Below are 11,755 nucleotides of genomic sequence, written 5' to 3'. Positions count from 1 at the left end.
ACCGAACAGGCTAGTCAGGGATATAACATCTTGTTTAAATAGGTTCAGAGGGGCAGTATATTAATTGTATCTGTAAGAGCCATTTGCTATTTAAGTTACTATAAGTTGACAGAAGTATTTTCTTAGTTATGTTAAATGTTTGCCTATAAATTAGTGCACAGTATATGGGAGGTTCTTGTAACCCACACAAGCTGAATTGAATTGGTATATTCTAACTATTTCTTGTCCCTCTGACTACAGTTTAGCCTCAGTTAGTGACCTGCCTTGCCGTAAGTAAGACATGGAGGGCACACAGTTTCAAACCGTGCTTTAACGTGCCCTACCACACTCAGGTGTATGTGCAGCGCCGTACGTTTAGAACGTACTGAATGTGAAGTAAAGCAAAGAGTAAAGCAAAGACTTATGGTCAGATTGAGTAAGCCAAGATCAATAGGTAATTTGCAGGGTCACTGATTTTCCTAATGTAATCAGCACTATTGACCGTACACATATTGTAATAAAGGCAGCATCACAGCATGAATTTGCTTTGGTAAGCAGAAAACACTTTCATTCAATTAATATACAATTAAATTATGATATTGAAATATGTCTGGATAACATTGCGAGGTGACTCACCTCAATCCATGATTTCATTATTTTATCAAAAAGTTTTGTGGGAAGAAGACTTCAAGGTCATGATGTGTGTGATGTTTGACTTCCTGGTGATGTTGTCATTGCCAGTTATGTTGTACAACACTCAGCACACCCTTTTTATTTATCAAATAGGCTGCACACAAGGCAATTTTCATTAAGCACATTCATTAGGCGTTATTCCCAATGTTGAAGACAGCAGTATTGAGAGAATATGTCAGTTAACTGTGATAGAATTAGCTCAAGAACACTGGAATGTGATTAACGTGTTATTGAAATGCACAAGGACGCAAGATATTCTGTTGACTTCATTGTTCTGCCGCCCTGAGTTGCTAAAATCCCAACACCAAAAAGGCTGCGTATGATAGTCAAAATTTGCCATTAACGTAAGCCAGTTTTCACACCAGGTTCATGCTGTATAGATTTCAATTTTTGGCATAAGAAATGACTGACGAATGTTTCTGAGTGTATGCATGTTTAATACATGAGGTCCCAGGTAATACAAAGAACCATTCCTTACATGAGAAGTCCATCACCAGCATATCCTCAAAACTGTTTCCTGGCGGGAGCTTGAAATTCTTTTTTAGACGGTCACAAATTCAGTGTAGAAATGGGAGGAATGGGAGCTGAAGGTAATCTTTTGATGGACAGGACTCAGAAGGACGAGCAAAAGGCCTAATTGAGGTACTGTGCAGTTGTGTTGTTGTTATAGTAGGCAAGCTGACCACAACCACGTAGACGACATGTGGACTTTTAGTGTAGGCAGGCTCAGGGTAGCTATAAGGTTTGGTTTAATAAGATTATTTTAGCACGATGGTGGGCAAACTACGGCCTGCGATGTCAATTTGTGCATACCACACACAAATTTTAAATCTTTGTGATTTTGTTAACAAAAATGACTATGACGTCAATTTGAGCAGCCCACACACAAGTTTAAAACCTTTGATTTCATTAACAAAAATTACAAAGTAAACAGATATTCACTGCATGTTTCGAAACATGTGAACAAATGTGCAAGCTCGTTTATAATGTTACATGTGTACAAGCAGAAGCTTGTGTTTATGAAAGTGGACTTTGTACTGTGTGTAAGTGTACGCTTGATGTTTCGATTGTATGTATTTGGAAGACCGTTTGCTATGTAAGCACAGGCATTCTTGAGTGTGTGTTTGGATCGCTCAGATTAGTTCGGCTGTCGTTGTTCAAGTGCTGTGTTATATTTTAAATTTTGTTACCCTAACAGTGAGTGCTACTGTGAAAAAATGTAAAATTGAAAATGAATGTTGTGTTTTTAACAAGGAATGGACATACAATTATTATTATTTTTTTTTTTACAAATGTTGAAAGTAAAGCAATGTGCCTAATATGTCATGACAGTCTTGCAGTTTTTAAGGAGTTCAATTTGTAGAGACATTTTCAAACTAAGCACAGTAAGTTTGGAAGTTATTAATCAGAAAGTGAATTACAGCAAAAAGCTCATTTTAGTTGCTGCTTACTTTGTGTATATGACTAATAAATGTAATTTTGTGTGAAAATAACATTCATTGTTTAGCAAATTTAGATTTTTGTCACATTGCCCGCTAAAGACCATACAGATGTCTATATGGCCCTCAGAGAGAAAATTTTGCCCACCTTTGTTTTGTCCCCAATTTACCTCTACACTTTTTGCTATTCCTGTTTTTGTTAAGCAGGTCTTTTCATTTGGTATAATTAGACATTATCTAGATTTAGGCTCAAGAGAGACTTCTATAGTCTACACCATGGGTGGTGAACTCCAGGCCTGGAGTGCCAGAGTGGCTACAGGTTTTCATTCTAACCCTTTTCCTAATCAGTTTTCACTGCTAATTAACTTTTTCCCCATCACTTTAGTAGCCCTGGTAGAAGAGCTCAGCCCTCTGAATTGATTACTTTCTTCATTAAATGACAACCAATTAGAAATGAGATGTGAAACGAGCTAACAGATGACCAGCTAAACTGGGGCTTCAAACTTCAGCCAATTTCACTCCAGTCACTCTCTTAATGAGAAGTCAATTCCTGCTTTTAAACCGGTTATTTAATTAAAAGGCTTGTTGCTGCTCTCATTCTGCCACAGCAGACATTTCCAAAACTGTTGTTTTTCTATTCTTTCTAAGAGCACCGTCAAAATGTTTTGGTGACCTGAGAGATCAACCTTACCAAGACCATCACCTCTCTTTAATTTCAGATATTGTGTGATGGGCATTGGTGAGCTGGTCATGTGGTGGCTTGTTTTGTGTCTCATTATTGTTTGGCTGCTAATTAAAGAAAAAGAAACAACTAAGGGGCCTGAGTCAAGTTAATTAAAAGAAGTAATCAGCAGCAAAAACTGGTCACTAATTAAGAAGATGGTAAAAACGAAAACCTGCATCCACAGCGGCACTCAAGGCCTGTAGTTTGCCACCCCGGTCTACACATTTTATTTTAAAGTGGGATTCAGTAATTGAGTTATTTTGTGACATTTTTTATCTTCTGGATAGCACAGAGAAAGTCTGAAATGCCTGCTGCAATTTGAGGAATGTGCAAATGTTGACTACTAACAGGACATCATGGTATCCTAAAAGTCCACTGGAATTTACTCAGCATGTTTAACTGATTTTGCATGGATAAAATAATCATTTTTTGCTCTTATTATCCTTATTTTATATTGTGAACAATATGGTTAGCCCATTCACCTTTATTATCCCATATATAGCAAGATAGTGTTGTGATGTAAGATTTTGCATATAATTTGATAAATGTTTTGTATGTCTTTATTTATAATTTAGTCAAAGCAATGTAATTTACTGTTACTTTGGCGAGAGGCATTCGTGTTTGCCCCCCCTTTACGATTAAGTCTCTTTGTAATTTTAGAACAGGATTTGGGAAATGTGTCTTAAACCAGTTTGGCGAGTGTTTCTCTGCTATTCTTTCAACCCCTCGCAAGGAGGCCAGGATGTTTAACATATGGTTTGGGGGCAGGTGTTAAGATGTTCTATTTCCCCCATTGGTCTGAGGTATGGCTGTTTGGAATTGGCTTGTCTCAGAGGTTTTTAAGTACCATGATGTCCTATTGGCTGTAGGGGTTGAACAGAAAACCCATAAATATGCTTGCTTTATCTCACTTTCTCTCTCGTACTAACCAACATCTGATGAAGAAGACAACACAATGGAGAGCACAGCTTGGCAGCCATATTGAAATGACATGTGGCTGAAAGCTGAGCACCAATGATGCCTTAACTAGAGACATTAAGTAACTAACAAGTCTGTGTGCCACCTGAAACTACATATCACCATTTAATGAGGTTGTATGGTTGCCAATATTCAAATGTACTTTGCATTTTGTTATTATTTATGAATATGATCAGTAATACATTATTATATGTGTACTTAACTCCTGCTTGTCTTTTTACTACATCTAATTTCCTGAGGTTATAGATATAGAAAGGAAGGTGGGGATAAGTTATATACAATAATACCTTATAAACAGTGGTAAGTCTGTGAGATTAGGCATCCTAAGGCTACATATTAATAATACAATAGGGGAAAGTAGAGCAATATAAACGCTAACATTATTCAAAGTTATTGTCTGTCTTTACCTGCATTTTTATTACTCTTTAATTTAATACTGTTTTTTCTATCAGTATGCTGCTGCTGGATTATGTGAATTTCCCCTTTGGATTAATAAAGTATCTATCTATCTATCTATCTATCTATCTATCTATCTATCTATATTACTGTACCAAGAGAAAACAATAGGATTAAAAAAAAGGTTTTTAATAACAAAAATAATAATAGAGTACAAAGTGCAAAGAGAACAGACATTTGCAAAATAAACACATTACAAATGAAACAAAACTCCCATGATTTTTCTGGGCTGAGTTTCACAAATTTGTCTGGGTAGGGTGGCTACTGATTGTCTACCTCTTAGCACCGTCTGTCTTAAATCCAGCACATTCCATTAATGGCCTTTCATTTTGTCTCCAGTTGAGGATTTGCTATCTGCAGACTCAACACACACCACTGCGGATTTGTCTAAAGGACACTTTTTTAATTTCTAGTAACAGCCCCCTTCTGAGACAATAAGTCATTTCTGTAACTCCTGCCCAGTAACCCTAGGTGTTCCTGCTGCTCCTAATTAAAGGGTCATAGTAAAAGTAGGTCACCTGAACAACATTATGGGGAGCTGGAGTCATGTATTAGATTCAGAGGATACCTGCGGCCATCTGCTATACTGGGGGAGTACAGACACTAGCCAGCCTGACCTTCTCCATACACAGCTGTTACCGCATTGGAAGCATCTTGTACAAATGAGGGGTGTAATTCCTCCAACTATTGGTTATCTTTTATTTAACAAAAGGTCAAGAGTTGTCATTACTAGTGCATCCTCTAACACTGCATCTCATGATCCAAATTCTTAATGCATTGTATTCTCTTCCAACTGCTGCCCCAAAGGTTCTTCCATCTAAACATATATCATCTAATCATTTTCTACATCCATGACAAGGTCACGCACATGTCAGCTGCATGATGTTGTAACGAACCACATATAGTAATTTGTCTGTGTTCTCCAGTGGTTCCTCATAAAAACATAAGGCTAAGATTTAAGGTGTTTATGAGTTTTTTTCTTCTTGGGAAAACAAGATCCTTGAGAATTTGTCTTTTTGAGGCCATTGTATTATTGCCAGAAATGAGGGGGCTTCACACCAGCTTTAATAAACAAAAACGTAGATGACACAGAGGAAAGAGAAAAAATGCCCCATAAGATTAGTGTGGATACAAAGAGCAAGAGAAGGAAAATGCGGTGGACACCAATAATGCAGCACCTACGTTAGGAACGACTAAACTGTTCAACTTTAGATAGTTCAGGATTACTGTGTTGGAAGATCATGGAGACTGCTGAGAAGAGGATTTGTTCCCATGAAAGAGAGAACTGGTGAGCCATAAAAGTTTCCTCTCTTAGATATCATGTTGGCTGATTAAGAAAAATCTTTTGCCGGCATGGTTGCTTGTTAATGGAAATAGTTGTAAGAAGTGAGAACAGAATTGGATTGCTAATTTGAAAGGATAAAGGGACGTATTCAATATTTTTTGTGACTATGTATATGTACCTTGTATGTGCCGTGTTTAAAATACCACTAAAGATGGATTGGAATTGCTGTCTGGGGCTTGAATATATTTAAGTATTGGAACCACATTTTCTTACAATTTCATCCAAGAAATCCAGTAAAAGCTCAGGAAAGTTGTATGGTAGCAGAGACTCCTTTTACCTAAGGAGTTGTCTGTTACAAGGTGCAAGGCAGCAACTAACTCAGGATGGACAACAGTCTACCATCACTGATAACAGAGTCATAAGTCGGCCTAATTGTCACAGGGGCACAGGAGGCAGCATTCATGGATACGCAAAGAGTATAAGAATTACACACAGTGAACAGGCTGAGAAATGGGAATTCAGGCTGTTTGTAGGTGCTATGAAGAAATTATTGAAGTTCAGATCATAGATGGTGTGATGGGTGGCTGGGGGCTGTGCCCAGCCGGGACGCCGAAGGACCGGGAGAGGAACAATGCCTCCCCCAGACCACGAGAAGGCAGCCGCCCTTGTCTGTGCAGGGGCCACGGGAATTGAGCATGGAAGCTCAACCCTATAGAGGCCCGTGGCCACCGTTAGAGGGTGCCCTGAAGACTCTGAAGCCCTAGATGTCAGCACTTCTGCCACACATGGAGGTTCTGGCAGAAGTACTACCAGGGACACCTGGAGTGCTTCCAGGTGCTCATGTGGCACTTCCGCACACGAGGAAGTGCCACAGGAAGCTCATCAGAGGGCACCTGGGGCACATCCGGGTGAAGATAAAAGGGGCCACCTCCCTCCAGTCGTCAGCTAGAGTGAAGTGGAAAAGGATGAAGCTCAGAGGAAAGGAGTGGAGGAAGCGAAGAGAGGACAAGAGTGTGAAAGGTCTGGACTGAGGGTGTGTGGTGCAGGGGCACTGGGTTGTGTGCAGGACTCATTTTACTGTAATTATGGAAAATAAACATGTGTGGTGTTTAGAACCATTGGTGTCTGCCTGTCTGTGTCGAGGCTGGTCTTCACAATGGTTTGGCTGCATTTTATTTACATATACATATCTGTCTATTTATAGTCATGTACTGTATGCATATGAAGTATAAGCACACACAAAGGTTTAAGAATTCTAAATACATGCACACACAGAGTATATAATCTATATACTGTACATGTGAAGGTGATCGTGTGTATATATTTATTTTCACGATAAGATTTTTTTTAATTATGCATGATATTTTCTAATTATTTTATTAAATACAAAATGATATATGAGTACTATACCAGTTTTGAAGGACTTCCAAGAATAAGTTCACAACAATATCATAAAAACAAGGATCACAGTTGAGATTCCAGTGTTGCTTCTCCCTTACCACCCAGAGGCACTTACACTGGTACTAAACTGGGGGCACCATAATAAGGAGCTGATTGGCATGAGCCTGTACTGCGGTTGAGTTTGAAGTTAGGAAATTGTGGATCATAGACGAGTGATTCTCTGAGTAAAGAGGGCTTTTAGAGGTAAAGGAAATTGTTCTTATTTGAGGACCTGATGCCATGGCATTTTGGTAAGGCAAGGACTGTAAATCCATGGGTTCAAAGGTGTTTGTGTGTTTATTTGATTCGCTCTCAAATATGTAAGCCAAAAATAATATGCCAATCAATTTTTAGTATGTTTGGTTTCTGCAGTGTATACAATTCTTAGAATTCTACTTGCGCCTCATTATTTTAACTGACATATCTATTTGTAGCCTCTTACCTCATTTAGAGTGAAGCCAGGAATTCTGCTCGCAACCATAGCACTCGTTATTGATGGACTGTCCAAGCCGACATCTTATACGATCTCCATCAGGGTCAAATACCGGCAGCTTGATAGTTGTGAGACAGTTATATGGGTAACTAAAAAAATCAGGCGAAAACATTACATAAATACCTAATATACTTTAATTTATTTATAATAAAATAGTGTAATAGAGCATGGGAGAGTCAGGCTCAAGACAAGATACAACTCTTAATGGGGTGCCTGTCCATTGCACACCCACACACACACACACACTGACACTACTGTAGGTCAAATTTGGCTTGGAGTGCACATTTGGGATGTGGGAGGAAATCTGGACTACCAAGAAAAAAATGAACACAGACACAGGGAGAATAAGTAAACTCCAAAGAGGTGAGGACAACTGAGCCCAAGACTCATGAGATGTGAGAAGTTGGAAATGAGGGAGATCAAGCCCATGTCTGATATCTTTATTTTTCACTTAAATTTGTCCCTTTACATGCATTTTTTGTTATGTTACAGCAAGTGTTTATATTCCATGTTATTATTTGTTTATCTTTACTTTGAATATTTTTAAATAAACTCTGTGGAATTTTTACATTTTCATCTCCCTTGGAGGGCATTTTTTGCATTGTGAGGACATTTAAATGTATGTTTGAACTGTTAAAAGCCTGTGCCTCATTTTGGGCCTGAGTAGGCCTTGCAGCCTGCCTGATGATTTTGGGACCAGGCTGCACAGAGTGGGGTCTTTCTCTTGACAGACTGGTGGAGGTCTTGGTCTACTTTTGCTCCTTTTTGAGGCCTTACACCCTTTTTTTGTCATTTTGTGTTGCTGCATCACAACATCCTCATTTATTACCTCTGAAATGAATTAAGTTCTAAATGCACTCAAACACATTGATTATACTGGTTGAAGTTTATATTCTGCTTGGATGAAATTAGGCAAATAAAATAATAACAGACCATGAGCTGAGAGCAATTGGATGGTCAAAACAAGCCAAGATCTAAACTAAAAGATCAGTCCTACCATAAATACTAAACTCTCTGTCAAAAAAGCACACATGGCCACAAATCTCTAAAGTGAATTTAACAAAGTAAACACCTTGAAAAGGTTTTATTCACAAATTCAACAACTTGTACAACATGAGCTGTGTGCCACCATCTTTTATAGTATCAAGATCACCATAATGCTTTGCACCCAATCACAAATTTAGCAACTTGCCAAGACGGCTACATGAGAAAACACCACAAAATGGTGGCACCTCACATCAAAATACAAATTTTAAAACAGGAACACAATATCATTGCCTATATAATGAAGAAAAACAATGTTAAAACAAAAATAAAAGTGTATGTCACCAGCCAGCTGAGGAGTTGATGGCCTGCTAGTAGTCAGAACCAACCGGAACCAAATCTTTAAGTGAAAGTCAATAAAAATATGGCAGGAGTTCAGCTTTATTGAGTCAAACTAAGGCTCACAAGTCACCTTACGCTTATTTTGTAAAACTTGATTAGTTTTTAGTTAAGTACCGTATTGACTTTTTTCTTGTCCTCACTAACAAAACACTCCATGATTCTGCTCCCATTATTCAAAAGATCTTTTTACAGATTACACACCGACCCGCTCACTGCGCTCTTGTAATTGTGGCCTTCTTGTTGTCCCCTCAGTACGCATGTCTTCACTGGGAGGTTTAGGTTTGGATGGTTAGGCTGCTCCTCTGCTCTGAAACTGCCTTCAGCATTAAATCAAGTCTCTTTGTTTCAAAAACATCTTCAAACTCACCTTGTCAGAACTGCCTTCTCTAGAAAAATCAGTAGATGTTCCTTCTAAATTATTGTGATTACATGTTTAATTGTGTTCTTTACTACTTGTGTGTTTTTATTTATTTATACATTTATGTATGTATTTATTTATTTACTTTACTTAGTAATTGTACTGTTTATGCTTTTACCTTGTAATGTGTCCTTGAGTATCTAGAAAAGCTCAATTAAATACAATGAATTATTTTTATTATCCTCTCAGTAGACACAGAAAAAGAAAAGTGAGAAACACACAAATACAGACAGAGAGAGAAAAGGAGAAAGAGAAAGTTAAAGAGCAGCATTCACATTTTTACAACTGACTAGTGATTATTATAGCCATATTTTATAATAAATATGTCAAAATGAAAATGCCTATAGCTTTTCTCTAAAAGCCAAATATTTTACCCAAATTTAGTTTAAAACAGCAAAATTTAAACATGAAATTGTAAAAAGGTTTCTTTTTTTAGAGGCTTGATTTTTTTTTTTGTAAGATGTTCTCTTTTGAATTCTGAACAGAAGAAAATGAAAGCAAAGGTCAGGAATAATTTTCAGAACAAATTAAACAAAATGTGTAAGAGCTCCAAACCTGATAATTATATTTGACCCTGTGATCGGAGGTCTGTTGGGAAGTCCAGTGTCGGATCGCACACCCAGGTCCACGTGAGTCATAAACTGCAATTTGCTGTCAGATTTACGCCTATCCGACAGCAGCCAGAAAAGCTGTTGAAACAGAAAATAAAGAATAAAAGACTTCTTATCCTTCTGTTTCTCAATATTTAACTCATTTTACCATTCTCACAAACAACCTCTCTTATTTTATTACTAAAAGAAAAAATGCAGTTTGAATTACCAGACTGGCTTTACTTTTTGCAATTTGACAGTGAATGCCTAACCTTTTCTATCTTCCCATGAATTCTTGTCACACCCTCTCAAGCAAGGGGGTCTCACAACCAAGACTGAGGGGATAAAGTTGTCACTGCACCAGCAGACCACAAATAACCAAAATGCCAAGGTACAAGACACAAATGGCGATTTTAGAGAGACAAGGAATACATAAAAGCTTTCAAAATATTTTAGTGACAAAATGAAGAGGAAGTAGTGACATTTAATTAAGAAGACCATACATCCTTTATACAGCCCAGTATATCTGTAATAATGCAGGTGTCCTGACTTAAAACCCCAACACCTCATGAACTTGTATTGGATAAACAGACTTCAGATTTATGAATAACACAAAAATTCCAAAATATTCTTTATACAAGAATCATGTGACTTGAAGTTCCTAATTTCCAGGAAAGCCCTCTGTAAAGAATTGTGAAAAGTCCAGGACTGACTTGCAGGAAGCCACCTGGGAAACAAACAGCCCTGTGTACAGTGTGACAGCGGTGTCAGTATCAGGACACACTTGGCCCAGCATAATGGAAGGATCTCCAGAAGCATCTGTTTCAGGGGCAACATGATAATGGAAGGACAATGGGGGACATTAAATGGTGGTTTAGAAGTTCTCCATACTTTTAGATGGAAACAGGGAGCAAGGTTATTTCAGTCTTCAAAATGTCCATTTAAAAATTACCAGCTTTTTATGTTAGTTTTTTTTCATTTTAGCTGTCTATTCAATAGAAATTAAGAAATTTATACTCAGCCTACATAGCAAAAGGATTATAAAACATAAGGATAATGTACTTAGGGGGGCTCTTTATACTCCAAGTTTTCAAAGAATGATCTGTTTAAAGTTTTATACAATGTGCCTCACTTGCAGTGTAACAGAGTCCATTTGCTTGAGCAGCAGGGTCTGTACTCTGGCAGCAACGAGAATTTCAAACATTAGATCAAATACTTCACAGTATCCAGTCCTGGCCCCAGACCAAAATGGAAGGGGGTCATATGAAGTAATAAGGGTGTGTGTGTGTGTGTGTGTGTGTGTGTGTGCAAAACACAGTCTTAAAATTCCAAAAGCATTCATGAATTTCTGAAAGTGTGGGCAGCAGGTGAGGTTCTGTTGAACATAAGTACTTAATGAAATGGAGAGACAGTCAACATTAATGTGTCCTCTAAAAACCACCTGAGCACAATTTGGAGTACAGATTTTGATTTTTAATAAATTTACAAATCTTTCTGAAAATATGTCTTCACTTTGTCATCAAGGGTTACTGGGTGTAGATTGATGAGCCGAAATGGCAAATGTATTTATTTAATTAAATCTACAGTACAATAAAGTGTGCAGAAAGTGAAGGGGGCCAAAATATTTTTGAACTCTACTGTATATACACACACACATGCACGTGTATAACTTTACAATTTTATGGAAGACAAACCATTGTACATTTACTTTGGATATTAATTTAGCATGTTATGATAAATTTACTTTGCACACAGTTCACTTTTCATTTCAATATATCAAAGAGGCTTCCATAAAGTTTTAATCTGTGGTTCTACCAGTTTACGTATCTACAGAGTACATCTCCTGATTTACTGTAGATGTGATCCTCATACAG

Source organism: Polypterus senegalus, chromosome 1 (genome assembly GCF_016835505.1).
Source record: "Polypterus senegalus isolate Bchr_013 chromosome 1, ASM1683550v1, whole genome shotgun sequence".
Lineage (NCBI taxonomy): Eukaryota > Metazoa > Chordata > Cladistia > Polypteriformes > Polypteridae > Polypterus > Polypterus senegalus.
The sequence above is the reverse complement of the archived record's forward strand: the minus strand, read 5'-3'. Positions refer to the sequence as shown.